Source organism: Ischnura elegans, chromosome 9, assembly GCF_921293095.1.
Source record: "Ischnura elegans chromosome 9, ioIscEleg1.1, whole genome shotgun sequence".
NCBI classification, from domain to species: Eukaryota; Metazoa; Arthropoda; class Insecta; order Odonata; family Coenagrionidae; genus Ischnura; species Ischnura elegans.
Genome location: NC_060254.1, coordinates 91475566 through 91492133, shown reverse-complemented (window position 1 = coordinate 91492133; position 16568 = coordinate 91475566). Strand labels below are relative to the sequence as shown.

At 44.1% G+C, this 16568-nt stretch overlaps 1 protein-coding gene across 1 annotated transcript in view; it reads left to right on the top strand.

Annotated features, from left to right (window-relative positions):
* LOC124166088 (repulsive guidance molecule B-like) overlaps window positions 1-16568 on the top strand; it is a 104312-nt gene that overhangs the window by 18092 nt on the left and 69652 nt on the right. The gene's annotated exons all lie outside the window — the stretch shown is intronic.

Below are 16568 nucleotides of genomic sequence, written 5' to 3'. Positions count from 1 at the left end.
TTTTTGGACGAAAATAAAAATGAAATGACTGCGAAAGTTTTACGAAATTCTATCTGATGCGAAAATGTATGAAATGGATTAGTTTCCAAATGCAATCCCTGATATGCAAAGCACTAATTCGTGGGCAGTTTAATTCCATCTGCAATATTTTTTTTGGACGAGAATAAAGATGATAGGGCGTTATCGACTCGAGAAAGTCCCGTATGAGAAGTCCTTAATTATTCCAATCTCCGCGCCCAACCCACGTCTGAGATCACCTCGCAGGCTCTGCACACTCGATTCAATGGAGTCCCTCCACCCCTCTCCCTTGCGTCTCTCGTTTCGCTGGACCACTCGGTTGGGTGGGAGGGGGTCGGCCACACCCACCCACGCGCTTATCCTCCGAGCCGCCTCGCTTCTCCAGTGGGTGCCGCCGCCGTTGCAGTGACTGACCTCTCAAGTCGCGCTTATACTTTTCGGCCAGCATGACGTGCGCAATCGCCAAACACGACTCGGCCGAAGGGGAGAGGGGATTCGCGGCGAAGAGATTCAGGTCAGTCCAATGTGGCTTTAGTTGCGTCCGCTGGTCCCCACGAACCATTCAATCAAAATCTACTTGTAATTGGAATCGCAGTTTTTCTATGTATACATTAAATTTGTGGCGTGTCAGTCTGTGTGCATTTTGCGCAGTTACACTGTAGGGTCTATCTCAGTCGTACCAGGTACTACAGGGATGGTTAATGCGTAATTTTCCGCGGCGTTGTCCAGATGATGTCTCCATGCTTCTGAGTTTCACCGCGTGGATTTTCTTTGCGACGACAGTTTCTCCGGTATCCCAATATTTCAGGTCGATGAAGACGCCGGTTGGAATACCGGAGAAACTGTCTTCGCAAAAAAATCCACGCGTGAAGAAACCCAGAAGCATGGAGACATCACGACAGGGATGGAGTTAGTGTGCGTTCGACGCAGAATCTGCACGCGCATTTGAAACCTGGTCCCAGCGTTGTAGCTTGGCATTGCGTTAAGTTTCGGGAAAAAGCGGACAGAAACAGCCTGCTCACAAAACAGACAACAGGTGCATGACAGGCAAGAGCACCACAACTATAGGCGACAATGACCGGTGGCGCAGCATAGTCAACCTGTCAATTGATCAGCAAGGTTGGCACTACTAGTCTTTTTTAATAACTTATTGGGAACTATATTTTCAATATGCTACATCATTTTAAAGTCCATATTTATCTCCTGATGTCGGATAAAATGACAAAGATACACTTTTTGAAACATTTTCTTGGCGACGACTACAGTCGACGTTGCCGAAGTTTTGGTAAATAGGCTGCCATGGTTTTGTAGAATAGACAGAGGAGCTATACATCCAACAGCCGGCTTTCGAAATCCAAACTCGATTGTCATGGTACCTCGTAGGTTTCATCGAATCCGCTGAGAAAGCCCCACATCCTATTTATTTATGGTGTTTAAAGCACATCAAATATATAAATACAATTACATTATGAACGATTACAACAAAAATAAATACAATTTCTACTTGATAGAGTCGGACTGGTCGTGTGCATGCATTAAAGTCTAAAAAGTAAAGTAAACCTCTGTAATTAACTTCCCCACTTGAATATCGAAAGTGGCATTTGTTTTAGTCAGATTGTGGATAAGACGCGGCAGATTGTAAACGTCTTCCACCCCCTCTCAGATGTGTCACGCGTGTTTCAGAAAGAGGTTGTTCTCGCTAGAGTTGCCACGGGCTGCGTCTCCCCGTTTCCATCGCAACGGCTGCCTGCTCTTGCTTGTTGTTGTTTACAAGTCTCGGCGCTGCGCTCGCTGGGGGCGTCATCGGCTGCTAGCCCCGCAGGGAACACTTGGGACCGGCGAGAGTATTTCTGGAGGTCAGTCCTCTCTCGCCTGTGTAACAATGTGGTTTTGCGAGGGAAAATATTGAAGTCGAGTCAATTTCTAGGCGTGGGTGGGGGAGGGATGCGTATTCTCGTCCCATCAAGCCTCGATCCATTTATTATTTTCCGGAATCTGACTCCGCGTCCCAACCGGAGAGAAAGTTTGGCCGGCGCAAAATAACAGAAATAATATTAAAAGAGACATCTTGCACTTGTCCTCAAAGATTTGGTACTGTTTGTTATTTTATCGACGCACCTGTTACAATAGGGAAAGTCAACGGGAATTTATGCTCACGGAATTTTTTTTACTCAGCTATTTTGAATGGATAACTTTTAAACTTCGTTTTTCCCCAGAATTTTCTATTAAAACACGACCATGGTTCGACGATTACCGTCATCTTCTAGTTTATGACGATGACGATCTGGTCGATGACATCTACCAGAAGGTGATGTTAAACTTCGGAACCGTGGTCCAGTTTTAATGAAATATTCTGTGCAAAAACAAAGCTTAAGTTTTTAATTCAAAATCTTCAACAAATTCCACAAAGTATCCTCCGAAACTAACTTTACTCGGCTTCATTGACTCCCTTGACATTGACAAGTCTACAAGATGGGACATTAAAGCTTTTTCTGCGTTTACCTCAGGCATGAACTAGCGATGGTGATATTAGGAGTTCAATAAGGAGATAGTAATATTTATAATAACCAAGAAAATTTACTTATTCTCTGTTTTGTTAGTGTTAATGACCCTGCCATTGAAATTTGTTTTTGGTAATAGTTGTGTCTACACAGCTCGTATTTGCAATATAATCGTAGTTACAATGCAACAATAGCAATGCAATCGTATTAACAATAGCTCGTTACCAGCTGTAGTTAAAATCTCGAATATACTGCAATGGTCCCCAAAGTTCCTGAAGCAATTACTCCACTTATATACATATATAATGAAATTGACCGCTGCAAGATGAGATCGGAAATGCTTGTGTTGTGAGATAACTCGTAGTGCGTAGAAAGTAATGATATAGGGAACTTACTGCGTTGTTGTGTTGCGAGGCGTGAAGCGCGCTGTGGCGAATGGAAATCACGTCAGGTTTGCCAATCTTCTTTCGTCTTATCTCACAAAATCGTGAATGAATACGCATATTTGATTCCTTAACAGTGGCGCTACTGAGTATCGGGTTCCTCGCGCCACTTACCCGTGACTTTCGTGGTAGCTGTTTAGCTGTAGGATGAGGTAATAGGCACTTGGAATGACGACTCGTATCACCTACGGTAGCGTCACTTTTCTAGGGCAAAAAATTTCCCCTCTAGCCCAGCTCTAAGGCCGGCTCTAATTTATTTTATCACTTACATGTCCTGGCATTAGTGACGTCATGGCAAAACTAGCAGTGCCGGAACGCACTATTATTAACTCTTTTTAGATGTGAAATATTACCCTGTGTGTTTTTTTTGCAAGTTATTATTTACATTTTACACTGTTCCGGCTCTGGTTAACAAAAAAAACTGCCTTGTATCGTCTTTGGGGTTGTCATGCCTGCTATTTTTTTCCCTTTACCTTAAGTGTAATGATTGCCATGCATTATTTAATGTATAGGTCAGGTAATTCGTCCAAGTCCCCACGAGAAAAAGGAGCGATCAATACTCGTTAGTTTCACGAAATTCGATATCGAGTTGTAGAAGGAAGAATCGGCATGCATGATGTTGAGCTCAATATGTGATTAACAATGGTTAAACGTATTCATGGATTGTTGATATGGCAAAGACCTACTTGCGGCTTCGCATTTGGCTTGCTGAAAGCTTCTGATGTGCGAGAAAAATGAGGATGAACACAGCAAATTCTGATTATTTCATATGATTTCAATTTGACACCAGTTTCTCCGGAGATCAGCGTTCTTCACTGAGGATAATATGCAGGTCCAGGTAACAGGAAGTTATTTTCCATAAATCTCTGTAAGGAATTTTTACCGCTTGACCCTGATGAGAAATTCTTTTCCGCGCTGTTGAGCGATGAGAAGTGTAGGAGGATGAGCGTAGAGGAATGTTTAGGAATGGAATTGTATTGACTCGAGGCGAATGCCATGGCAGTCAGTGCCGCTCCGGGTTGTTGTTTACGCGGCGCATGCTGATTCGCCGTTGAATAACCATTCGCGGCGACTGATTTCCTCATTGGCGGATCAACGCACGCGCGCGTGCAGATGGAATCAACGCCGATGGCTGCATTTCGCTGTCGTTGCGTTTCTTCATCGTCGTCCGACGTCCCCGTCCAATCGTCCGCATTGTTACAGCAACTCGCTTATGATGAGGTCAATTAATCCTTTGTGCAATAATGTGGGAGCTTTTGCCAATGATCACGCCATGCGGTCCCTGAATAGGGTGGTTTCCTATTATTTTTTTATTGCCTCAATCGAAAGATTATTAATTCTGGAGTACGCATTTCACGCTCTTAGATTTTCGAATGATGATATCTATTTTTCGCGATTAAACGAAAATTGAAAAATTTCAAGCGCGCGAAAACGCGACGGCTAAGTAGGAATGATGGGAAAAGTCCGTGTGACGTATTTCTGGTTCCCGCTGTCGCCCTGTGAGGTGACCTTGAGGAGAGGCTTGAGCGCTGATACGACGCAGGCTGCTAGCAGGTAGCAGAGTACCTAGCTAGCAGGTAGCGCTTGGCTTAAATATGGATTATTACTACCTTATCAAACGAAGGAAATTTCCGACCTTAGACAATTTTAATAAGTGATTATTAAGAGATTTTTCCCTGGGCTCTGTGACTCATGCATGCATTGGTAATCTCAGACGATGTAAAACTCCCATCTACTCGTATATAAACTAGGTCCCTGTAATGTCACGTGTAGTGAAATCGCATGGGCGCCAATCTGGCCTTTTTCAAATGAGGATAAAATTGACCATTGCCATTCGTATAAACCGGTATTTCTAATTGATTGTTGATTTTTTTCACAATGATTGTATTCGATGTATTTCAATAAATGTATGCGTCATGCTGTGAAGATTCGTGCAGGAAATTTAAGAGTGATGCTTAAGGCCGTTTTACACGGGGCACGGAATTGCGCAGGTTAGAGCTGCCTTAATTTCTAAAATGGCGTGGAATTGCGCGAACGCATGAACGAAATTAGAGCAGGGGCTATTTTGCCGTCTCGCATCCACGCATTCTCGCATGAGTTCTAGCAATTCACCGCTTTACACGACGCAATTTTGATTGCGCCTTCGCACGTACGTCAGATTGCGCAACTCCGTGTAACGTGTAAAACGGCCTTTAGTAAGAGTGAGTCAACTGCAACTGAAAAGGCTACTTGATGGTTATTCCGAAAGACTGGCTTCTTCCGAGTCAATCCGTGAGGGATTTTTTCATAAACCCTGCTCCTTTTGATACCCGAAGCGGAGCGCAACAGGCCCTTGCCTCGGCCAATCCTCTCTCCTCGTCTCCGCGTTTGTTGTGCCTCTCCTCCGTCTACACGTTCTTTACTCGATTTTCTCCCTTTCCCCGTATCCCATCCAAGTCCCCTCCACACCCACCCTTTCTTCCTCCCCCTCCCCCTATCACGCGAACCTTGACTTTGCGCCCTCTGCCATCCATGCATGCACGCGCGCCGAAAGTGAACCCCCCCAAAAGGGGTGGTGGAAGAAAGGGGGGAGACGGTGGTCGTCGTAAGCGATGGGTGGGGCCTCCCCCTCGCGGCGATCAATACAACACTCGAGCACTTCGTTCGCTCCCCTACGAAAAGCAGCCACGCAACCAACCTACCACCCTCCTCCGCATGTGTATAAGCTTCCCTTGCTTCTTTCCTCCCTTCGGAAAAAGAAGCGAGGGAACCCTCGGGCCGTGGGGGTTAAGTGGAAATCTGCTCCCTTCCTTCCTTGCTTCTACCCCTCTCTCTCTCTCCCTCTGCAGACTAATTGCTCCCCTCCCGAATCCACCCTTCTCCCTCACGTCTTCTCAGGCCACCGACAAATGCAAATTTACGCCCAATCCTTTTTTCCTTTGTTGTAACTTCCTCCCTATTCCGGTTGGCACCTTCCCAAAGTTTTCTTTCCTCGCGTATACATCCGTGGCGAGGAAAGACCCCATGATCTGGCTATATAATCACATGGCGAGATGTGGCAGAATCGTGGATACAGACATTTTTAAAGGTGCAATTTAAAACTTTCCGAGGGTATATTTTGTCTTTTTGCTACGAGTTCATTTGTTTACTCACCGCTTGAGAACAGTGCTTTAGTTTCGAAACGCGTCGTGTTTTTTATGGAAAATATTTTGTGAAATTTTGTCTACATTGTAAAGACTTAATTGAAAACTTTAACAAGATATGTTTTGCCTAATTACGATGAGTTTCTTTATTTACTCGCCGCTTGAAAATAGTGTTATAGTTTCGAAACGCGTCGTGTTTTCATGGTAAATAGTTAGTGAAATTTTGTCTTTTAATGTCTCTTTTAATGTAAATGTCTTCAGCGAGCAATAATTACGGGTGTAATCAGTAATGAAATAAAATTCACTTTCTGCAATCCGCAGTTTATTTAAACCGACCACGGCCTTGTAATAAGATGTCATCACTTAGATAAAACATTTATTATACTGAAAGCATTTTCATGACTTCCTCAAAATGGATTTCTTCTGATAAATCCTTTCCTTTTCTGATAAATCCGCAGGTTATTTGTCATTTCCTTCACTGTCTCACACTAATTGTGAGTGGCTTCCCCTATCATTATCTCCGCAACTTTTATTTACAAGACCACGATCAAAAGCTTACTTGCAAATTTCCACATTTCGTAGCGAAGTGAGGTTTTGCGGAATATTCTTCTAGGTTTAGTTATTATACATTCGGAAGCCTGCTTACCAATGGATAAAGAATTATGTAATGGTTTAAAGTTCAATGTTTTTTCAAAGGTGTTTAATTGCTCGCGTGTGCAAATCTTAACTTACACTATTTGTGATAAAAATTCTAACGCAGTGATTTATGTTGAGTAATCAGTAATCTGTCTTCAAGGTTCTATGAGTGCCTACTCTAATGTCTAGTTTTTTTTCAACGTGGTTAATTTAGTGGGAAGGATTTTTGGGAGAAAGATTTTGATTCAAAAAAGACATGACAAACTTCATTTACGGACAAGCACATGTTCCAGTCTTAAAATAAATCGCTTATTACGTCAATCAAATTCCATCTGAAAAAATATACTTTATTGGTCGCCCAGCTTTCCACACTTGGCCGATGCCTCCTCATTTTGGGCTCCACGCGTCCCCCGATCCTCAACTGCCAACCAGTTCCCCAAACGCGCTGATCCAACCACCTCGAATGGGAAATCACTGGAGCGTTTTACGTTATTACAGCCTCGTAAAAACTGGTTGGGATTGAATGAATGACAGTTCTCTATTCGGCACTTCCGCGCAGCGATACTTCAAGGGTCATGTCTTGCCCCTCTTCCGTTCTGTGAAATTCTTCGCCACAAGTAATTAAAAAAATGTTCCAGCAACAAAGATAACAACATTGGGAGAATATTTTTATGGAATTGCGTTTCACTCTAATGTCATTGATTGGAGCATTTTCTGCAAGCGTTTGTTTGAGAATGTTTTGCTTTCATCTGAGTGTTAAAAAATTCAACGTCAACCACTACTGACGACATAATGCTTATCTTTGTGTTCTTCCGTGGACTATAATTTCTTCTATTCTCATTCATCTCCTTCTTAGTTCTTTTTCACTCTGCGCCTATTTTTGACGTTCCAATGTCCATTGTGTTCTATTTTCTTACTCTTATCACCTGGAGTGGTCCTCGATTTTGCTTCGTATGATCTTCTTATAGATTTGAGCGACGAAATGTGCGACGTAGATTTGAGTGACGAAAAGTTTATCACAATGAGACATGCATGATGCGGTAACGCAGAAAATAAATATAAATTTTTTTATTTAAATTTGCATCTACTCAATATCCTGCATTGTTGGGCTTACGTTTAATGTGTATAAAACATCAAAGCCCTAGATAATGGACTAATCGTGCTACGTCTTAATCAGCTTTTTAAAACCAACAACCCAATAAAATCTGAGACCCAGATCGCGCTTGTCGGAATTATCTCTGCTCGAATGCTGTATAAATGTAGATATCCATTCTATATCCGTTCCGTGGTCGGTGGGATTTCTTTCACTGCCAGCCAAGTAACAACGACCGTTACCTTTCTAATCCATCTGTTCCACCCCCGCCATTTGTAACGCAGTGCATTCTCAGGTGTTGTTTACATTGAATGCATTTACTTACATTCTTGACCTATTCATGTCAACTCTCTCCTTACTCGTCGACAGTTCGTATACTGTTCTATCTGTATCTTCTCAATTCAGTCCTTAGCCATAATGCTTTGCTGTAGTATGTGTATCATCCGATATTATGCGCCTCCATAATAACCTTGAATTCACATTTCCGGGTTTGCGCAATAATAAAATGCTTGATGGGGTTGGAATGGAAACCCTCCCATTCTCCTGGAGCTTTTACACTATGTTATAGCTGTCAACATGTTTTCTTGCTACTGCAGATAGTGATCTGACTTCGTAAATCATGATTCAGGGGCATATTTCTTTTTTTCACGCCCTCTTTATTTCTCAGGATATATTTTAATCTTTTTGCTTTTGCAGTTTGAAACGAAATTTCACGATTGTTCATAAATTTATGTCCGAAAGAGTGAAATAACGGAACTCGAGAGAAAACCGCTTCCCTTATTCCACATTTTTTCGCGCAAAATTGTATAATCACGAAAACACCGTTAATACATTGATAACTTCGATTGAGACAATTTTCGTAGTCACGAAAATCATGCAGAGGGGTGTTTTTTCTTAAAGATAACCACGGCTTGGAGACATAGTGAAAATATAAGCGTTGTCCCTCTAGGTTTTGTTTTGATTACACTTTGGTTTGGTTACCTTACTACCATTATCAGTGAAATTGTTTTTTTGGTGGAACCGTGACCATCCGAGAGCTTTCGGCATTTATTTTCGCTGTCATTTCGTGAGACTGAGCAGTTGTATCACAGCTACCGACGACTGTCAGTGAATCCCTTTAAATCACCTGCTTAATGTTTTGGATGATTTGGGAAGATGTGTTTTTATGACCCTCCTCCGTGCAATAAAACACTTACCGTGGTCTTTCTTAAAAAAAAGAAATAAATGCCCACGAAGATTCGTAAACGTTTCCACCTTTCGGGTCGATTAAGCCGCTAGGTAATTGCGTCGGCGTTCACGGTAATTGGCCTGTAAAGATTAGGCGGGCACTCTCTCGTCAACCGTAGCTGTTCAGAAGAAGCCGGGTCTTCTGGCTCGGGCTTCCTGGGTCGTTGAAATCCTTCACTCGCGCTACTGGAATCTTGCCTCCCCCTTCCCCGCTCACCCTTGGTCGTTCTCTATTTCGCCCCCAGACCCTGCCGTGCACCGCGGTCCACGCGCGTTCCCATATGCGCCCAATCCCTCCTTCCGTCGAATCAATGGCAATGGCGGCGGAGTGCACTTGGCAACGTCGCCCGAGAAGAAAACGGCCCTCCTCCTCCTCCTCCCATACCGCCCACGGCCCCCGCCCCTTCTACCCAGTTTCTTCTTCTGCTTCTTCGTCTTCGCCCTCTCCGTGTTCTTGTGTGAGCCACCGGTCCGCCAGGTGTGTCCTCTTGCCTACAATCTCCCTCCTTGCACCGCGACTCTCTTAAACAGGGAGTTATACAAGGATCACCCGGGGGCCCAATACGGTGATTGTGAAATCGAACTTGCGTTATTTTGATTCCTACACTCCTTGCAATGGGCTCCAGGTGTGCGACTCGGGAAATCTGCGCGAATTTCCGAACCTGGCGTTACCGTTTCGTCACTCAGGGCTAGCTCATCTTTCGCTTGTCCATCTTATCCCAGGGTCGAAGTGCTCATCGAGGTTTCGCAACCTTTTCTATGATGAACGCGTGTGGGTTGAACTTGGACTTTAAACCACCCTTTCTTGATGTCAACAGTTCTTGGGTTTCTCTCAGGGTTAAATCCATATCTCTATCCCTTCCGATGTTTCGATGAATAAGTCATTTATCGAAACGTAGGCAAGGATAAAAATGGAGATTTTAACCCTAATGAAAACCCGAGAGCTGTTAACATCATCGATTCGCCCGGAGAAAATTTAATCTTTCACCCTTTCTTCCCTAATGCGTACGAATATATCATTTTTTTGGGAATGGCTCGGTGAAGGTGCCTGTTTTTATTTTGCATTTATTATGCGAAGAAAGAAACGTCGTCACCCATAAAATTAAACTTTTCAGGGAAAACCATAAAACGAATACCGAAACCATAAAAGGAACGCAGGCAAAACTGTTGTCCGGAAGGAATATGGACCGTCGCGGGGAAATATGGACCGACCGCCCGGAAGATCTAAATTTTCAAAAGAATAGTGTATTGATTGCATCTGTATCAAGAACTTTTGTTTAGTATGTAACTGGAGACGTAGTCCGTTCAATTTGGTCGCGATCGGTATCGCATGCGATGGGATCACACGGAAATCGTTCGTTGTTACATTACCTTATGTTTGCCGAAGAATTTCATAAGGCTTACTTGATCATAATGTTTCGTACGTCGCGTACTTTCGTACATGGCGGACCAATTTCCCTTACGTACTCAGAAACTGACTCCCACGTTTTGAGAACTAGGCATTGTTTTCCCACGGAGGAGAACGGTCACCTAGTGCTAAAATGCATATCTGTTTACGATTTTCTCACTTGTAAAGTCAGCTCGTAGACGCTGATGTGGAGAGCTTCTTTGGAGAAAGGGCGACTTTTATCTCACGTTCTTCCCGCCGCGTCGGCGTGTCACGGAACGGTAGGACGCGTGGAAGCCGAGGAAAATCCCCCTTCCATTCCGTCAGGGCACGGCACCCTAGAGATAAGCTGTGGGACGGTGAACGCTGTGTGAATGCCAAGGGGTGGCAATCGAGTAAATCTGTTGTTTCGGCCGCCAGAGCTTTTGTAGATGACGGCGGCGATGTCGGGGACCAGGCAATGCATTCTGGACGCTTAAACCGATGATGTTCCCTCAGGAAGGGTGTGTAGTTCGGAAAAAGTTATAGACCAGTTTTTCTAACTCGTAGAAAAAGGTAATGCACCACTCAACTAAAAATTGAATCAAGTACGTTCCCACACACACCATACCACCTCCAAATTTTAACACTCCGTCATGCTCGTCACCAGAGTCATAGGTTATGTAGTAAAACAGTTTTCAGTCCAGATTGAGAAAATCAAGAAAGAAAGCAAGTTTAAAGAGTCTCTTCAAAAGACTTCATTTATTCCTGTCCCAAATCACTCATTCCCAGCGTATTGAGCACAATACCACCAGGATTGTTACAATCAACAAAGCTAATTTAATAAGAAACTTATTAGATACTTATGACCAACATTGTTGCCGGCTTTTTTGGAAGGGAATACTCCTTCTATCGGAGTGAAAGATTATTTATTGCTATTATCAGTTATAATTCTTTTGCATCTTTCTAAGCCTGTGACTTGATTTACGAAAATTCCAATTACAGACGGCAAAGAATTCCTTACGGCAAGAACAGCTAAAAGTTTGGCCTTTAATTAATGCTGATTCATCGAGTCCGCATTTCCCCTCGCTTTCATCTCCCACCCCTGTAGTCAGAGTAATGCGATGGCCTCCCATTTCGATCCCTGGAACCTCTCAACCAGGGGGGAGGCGGTTCCTCGCAATAGGGTCCGGGGTTGGACGCGATTTTCCGCCGTTTCTCCCTCGCGTGATATGCAGCCGTTGCTCTGTGGGTGACTCACCGGGGGGCCCCCGAACACCGCCCTCCCCACCAACCACCCTCTCTCTCCTTAAGGAGAGTGAATGGACGTTCGCGTTTCGGCGACCAGGGCAACACGGCCGTGTTTTGCAGAATGACCTGCGCACGACGAGGGACTTGTGGGAGGGGCTTGCTTGGTTGCGCAATGTCCCGTTTTCCCACCCTCGCCCTCTCTCGTGGGTTGATGATGATGACGGCATGTCGATGCGTATCGTGTTTATCGTCGATAAAAGTCAGCGAATTTACGTCATCGTCCGGTTCATTGGGTGGTTACTTAAGATGAAGGTAAGAGGACTTAAATTGCTCGCCGGGATGACAGTGGGCTGGGAATCTGAGAGGTTCACGCTCAAGTATGTCGGGCGCTAATCCCTATTTATGGTAGTTCTTTGGCGCAATAACGCCATGGCTGCGGTAAGGGTATTAAGTGTCAGAAAGCTCATATTAATAAGTACAGGCAAAGGTTATTGTGAAAAACTCTCGTAAATACTGCGAAGGTGTTGGAAGAATTTTAGAAAACAAGTATATTCAAGCTCTTCAAGTTCCAATGTGTCGTTCGTAAATTATGTTTTTACTCGCCGAAGTATTTATTTTAACAAACGAAGGGCTTGCCTCCGGGAAAAATATTCTCTGTTTGGAATTCGCCGAATCGATAGGGGATCAAGGTGGTGCCATGGCTAGAGTGTTGGCTTCCCATCCCGTGAGCTCGGATTCAAATCCCGGCGGTGGAAGAGAATTTTCAGAGACTGCCCCATCCCTGCGTGAATGATGTGTGGAGGATATTTCAACCGCAAGACTCCGTCCTTCGGATAGGACGTAAATTACTGCACCCCTTGGCGCCTTTCATTAAGAACAGACTAATTTCGACGCCAGGTTTCTCTCCGCCCTTCCTTCCATTCCCTTCCCTCGTGGAGCAAATGACCTCAGCCGGTCGCCTCCTCCGAGTACCGTACCATACCGAATCGATGAATTACAGTACTATGCTGAGAGGGCATCAAACACTATGCCGCTTCTATTGTATATATTATGTTCTCGGTTCGACAATTCTTCCTATTCCCTCTCCATTCACCCTGATCAACCCCCCTCATCTTTTTCGTATTGAGTTTATATCTATCACGGCATTGGCAGCTGTTCGGTCTGGAGCCAAATGATCGAATGAGAAAAGAAAGTGAGGTGGTGCTGGTTCGGAATTTTAGTGTGGAAAAAATGACCTCGCCTTGAGAGGTGCGAAGACAATGGCAACACGAACGAAAGTATCGCCCTCTGCCGTCGTTTTTCAGCGGAGGAAAGAATGATTGCTCTCCTCTTTTGTCTTCGGGTCTCAGCAGGGGGGAGACCCGCCTCCGAGGGTCACCTTTGCAATTAGGTTTTGACAGTTCGATACAAATGATTTAGTTTCCTTCTGATCGTTCCGCCCACTCAATGCCCTACGAACTGAAATTCCACCAAAGAAAACACAGCTCTTCAATGGGTGTAGGCTGTACGCACAACAAAGGCTCTTCTATTCCTTGAGTTGCTCCCATTAATGTCTCCTCAATTCTCGCGAACTGTATTTGGTTGCCCATTAATTTTTTTGATAAGGCTCTCTGAACGTCAGTTCTCTATTTCACCTTAAAATTAATAATGTTTCAAAAGCTATTAAAGTTAGCCTCTACAAGTTTCTTAAATTTTAGTCCCTTTAAATCCCCATTATTTCGAAGATACCTTTTCTTCATGATAGCATCTGTGGAATTAACACACATTCAATTAACCCCCCTATTTTTACATATTTAAGGTTCCATTTCAATTCCTGTCAGTCGGATGTGCCCACATTTTCTTTATGTAAATAATGGAGGTGGATGCTTGATACTTACTCCACCGATCACCGAAACTTAAGTCGATTGGGTAAAAGGTTAAAACAAGGGGGTCTCAGCAAACATCTCTACGGATTTTATCCTTTACGGCTGATAAGCAAGCCTAGTGGAATCTCTTTTGAAATGTCGTGCGGCTAATATTATAGTGAATTTAGTCCATTAAAAGGAAGGGATTGAGTAACGGTGCGTTTTATTGAATTAGAAAATCTCTCTCTTAAATTGTGTTTTCCCGGCGCTAAATTAGGATGAAAATCTCTTTGTTTTCATTCAATATCTGTGTCACCCGAGCGACCATTGTAACTTCCGTCGCATCCTGGACATAGATACGAAGCCGAAGAGCTGATTTATAATCCCGTTGAGGCATCCGGAGTTCTTCCATCCACCTGTGAGGAACGAATTGTTCGCACGCGTTCAATGTTGGTTATTTTTGCATAATGGGTATGAAGCGAGCGGATTAATGAACGATTCGTCACGATTATTGGCATCGGTTAAAGGGTGCCTTCATTCATTCACCGTCTTTGTTCGCGCGCGCGCATGCAGTGAGCTCTCTCCCGGATCACCTTGAGGGCAAGGGCTTCACCTAGCCAACTCTCCCCCCGACTCCCCCACCTCCCTCCGCATGTGTGCGGCAACGGTCCAGATCGATCTTCCTCCGTGTGAGCCGATGTCCCACGGTCAAAATGTTGGTCGGCGATATATCATACATTGGCATTACGTATCGCTAGGGTGGCGGACTTCCAGGAAAGAGTAATTATCGTGTTCGAAAAATGATTTATCGATTTAAAAGTCGTCCAGCCTTGCTATTTAATGTGCAGTCGTGTCTTTGATGGGTTTGGTCGTTATTTCAACCCGTAGCTTGATGCAAGTAACCTAAATTGTAAAGAGGGGCATGCTAATTAGTAACTGCGGTTTACGGTTTCCTCGTGATGCCTAGAAATATCAATGGGAATAAAAAAGTACAAATGTTTAACTGCTTGTATGCTTTATCGTGTGAGCAAGGTGCAAGGATGTTTGGATTCCGCACCGCTGTGAAATATAATGGAGGGAGATAATGTTGTTCTTAATTGGGGGCTTTAAAATACGTATATCCATATGTAGTCCTCTGATTTCAATGTCTAATGACTTTCACTGGGGAATTCTAATTGTATGGAAACATCTTCTTAACTTACAATTCGATCGTAACTCACTATTGAATGAATTTTTTTTTTTTAAGAAGCCTGTTTTGGTGACAATGATCAGTGGCTTAGACTGCGTTAATGGAGGAATTGTCCCTAGTTTATGAGGTCATACCTCACGTGATTGTGAGGGTTTCACTGTTAGCTCAGTTCCCTTTCTCTAAATGGCATCATCCCCATGCCGGCAACTGGTTTCTAGAGCTGCCTTTATGAACGAATATAAGGCGCTCGTATTGATAGTACTATCCTCTCAGTGTGATCGGCGCTGGGGTGTAGAGAGTGCCCCATTGTCGTGAGTCGTGGGCGGGCTGCCTTGTCTGCTCCGCATCCTCCGGCTCCTCTTCCCCGCGATATCCCTTATCCCTCGCGTTTCGCTGATTCACGCGTCTGCGGAGGGCCACTTCCTTCTGAGTGGTCTGCGTGGTCTGCAGTCCTGTCTTCCGATAAGGCTTTTTAGGCGCGTGCTCCCTCGCGCTGCACTGCCGGTGCGATATGAGCGCCACACGTATCTCGGCGCAGGAATCGCTGAGCTGCGCCTAACAAGATCCCTGAGCCACGAGGGAGGCCTTCGCGTTGTGAACTTCTGGTGGCGCCGCGTATTTTTTTACATACGTCTTGCGTGTACATCTTACCCTACGAGACAACTCAATGGTGTTTTTCTGGGTGTTGTAGGGAAAAGATACGAACCTCTTAATTGGAGTGATATGCATCTTTTCGGGGTTGAAAATTTCAAAAAAATTGTCATGGTCAGTATGAGGTACGAGGAAATTCATCAAAACAGAAACAAATATGCAGGGTTAAAATACGCAGGCAAAATTTATTTTAAAAAGTTTCTCAAAGCGAAAAATGATTCGAGTGTAATTCGGAACCATTATCACATATATAGTTCCTGGAAAGAATGTTACCTTAAGAATTAAACAGGTAAGATGATGAACAGAATTATGTATTGCTGTGCTGCATTCGTAATAATGAAGACATATTTACACTGGGATTCCCCTCACCGTCATTTGGCCGTATATTCGATATTTAGCTCTAAAATGCATTACTTCCATTCGCCTTAGCCGATAGTCATTTCTTTTCATGTCTCCCTTTGCCCGTGAAAAGTTTTAGCCTTAGAATGAAGCTATAATTATGTTTCTCGTATTTCGGAAACTTGGGACACGTTCTCTCATATTAACTCCTCTGCTCCACTCATCTCATCCTCACGGTGATGATTTTTGTTGCGATTTTTGTTGTGTACTTTCATTGCATAATTGCTTTATCCGCGATTATTTTTTAAGTCTTTAGTGTCATTGTTCTACCTTAAGCTCTTAGTGTGGTATTGTTTCGTGTAATATTAGACATAGGTACTGATTGGAAGGGAATTAATTTATTGGAGGGATTATTGGATTATCTATAGCGTGGTATGGCGTTTACTCGTGTCTGTCTTTACAGCAAGGAAGGAACGCTTTATCCGAAATTCCCAGAAAGACCGCCCACTCTCCGAATGTTTGTTTGTTTTCTTTTTCTTCAATCTCTGCGGCATCGTCTCCGATTCCAAAAGCGGTTTTATTCCATCCTTACATCCCTAGAGTGCGGGAGGAAAGTTGGTTAACACCCGCTGCTTTAACTGCTCTTAAAAGTCTCTCGTGATTTTCTCTCCGAGGAGAAAACTTCCCCGGAACCACCTCCCCTCGAGTCGTGCTCCGGGAGAGGGCGTAACCCGCGATTTATTTAATGCCGGTCCTGCGGAGCCGCTTAGACACGCGAAACCGTTGTGAAATGTTTTTACAGCCGTTCCCCCTGGCGCACGCCTAACTCGGAGTTACACGAGAGAGAGCCCCTCCTCGTCGACGGCTTCCTCGGTTCGTTCCCGGGCG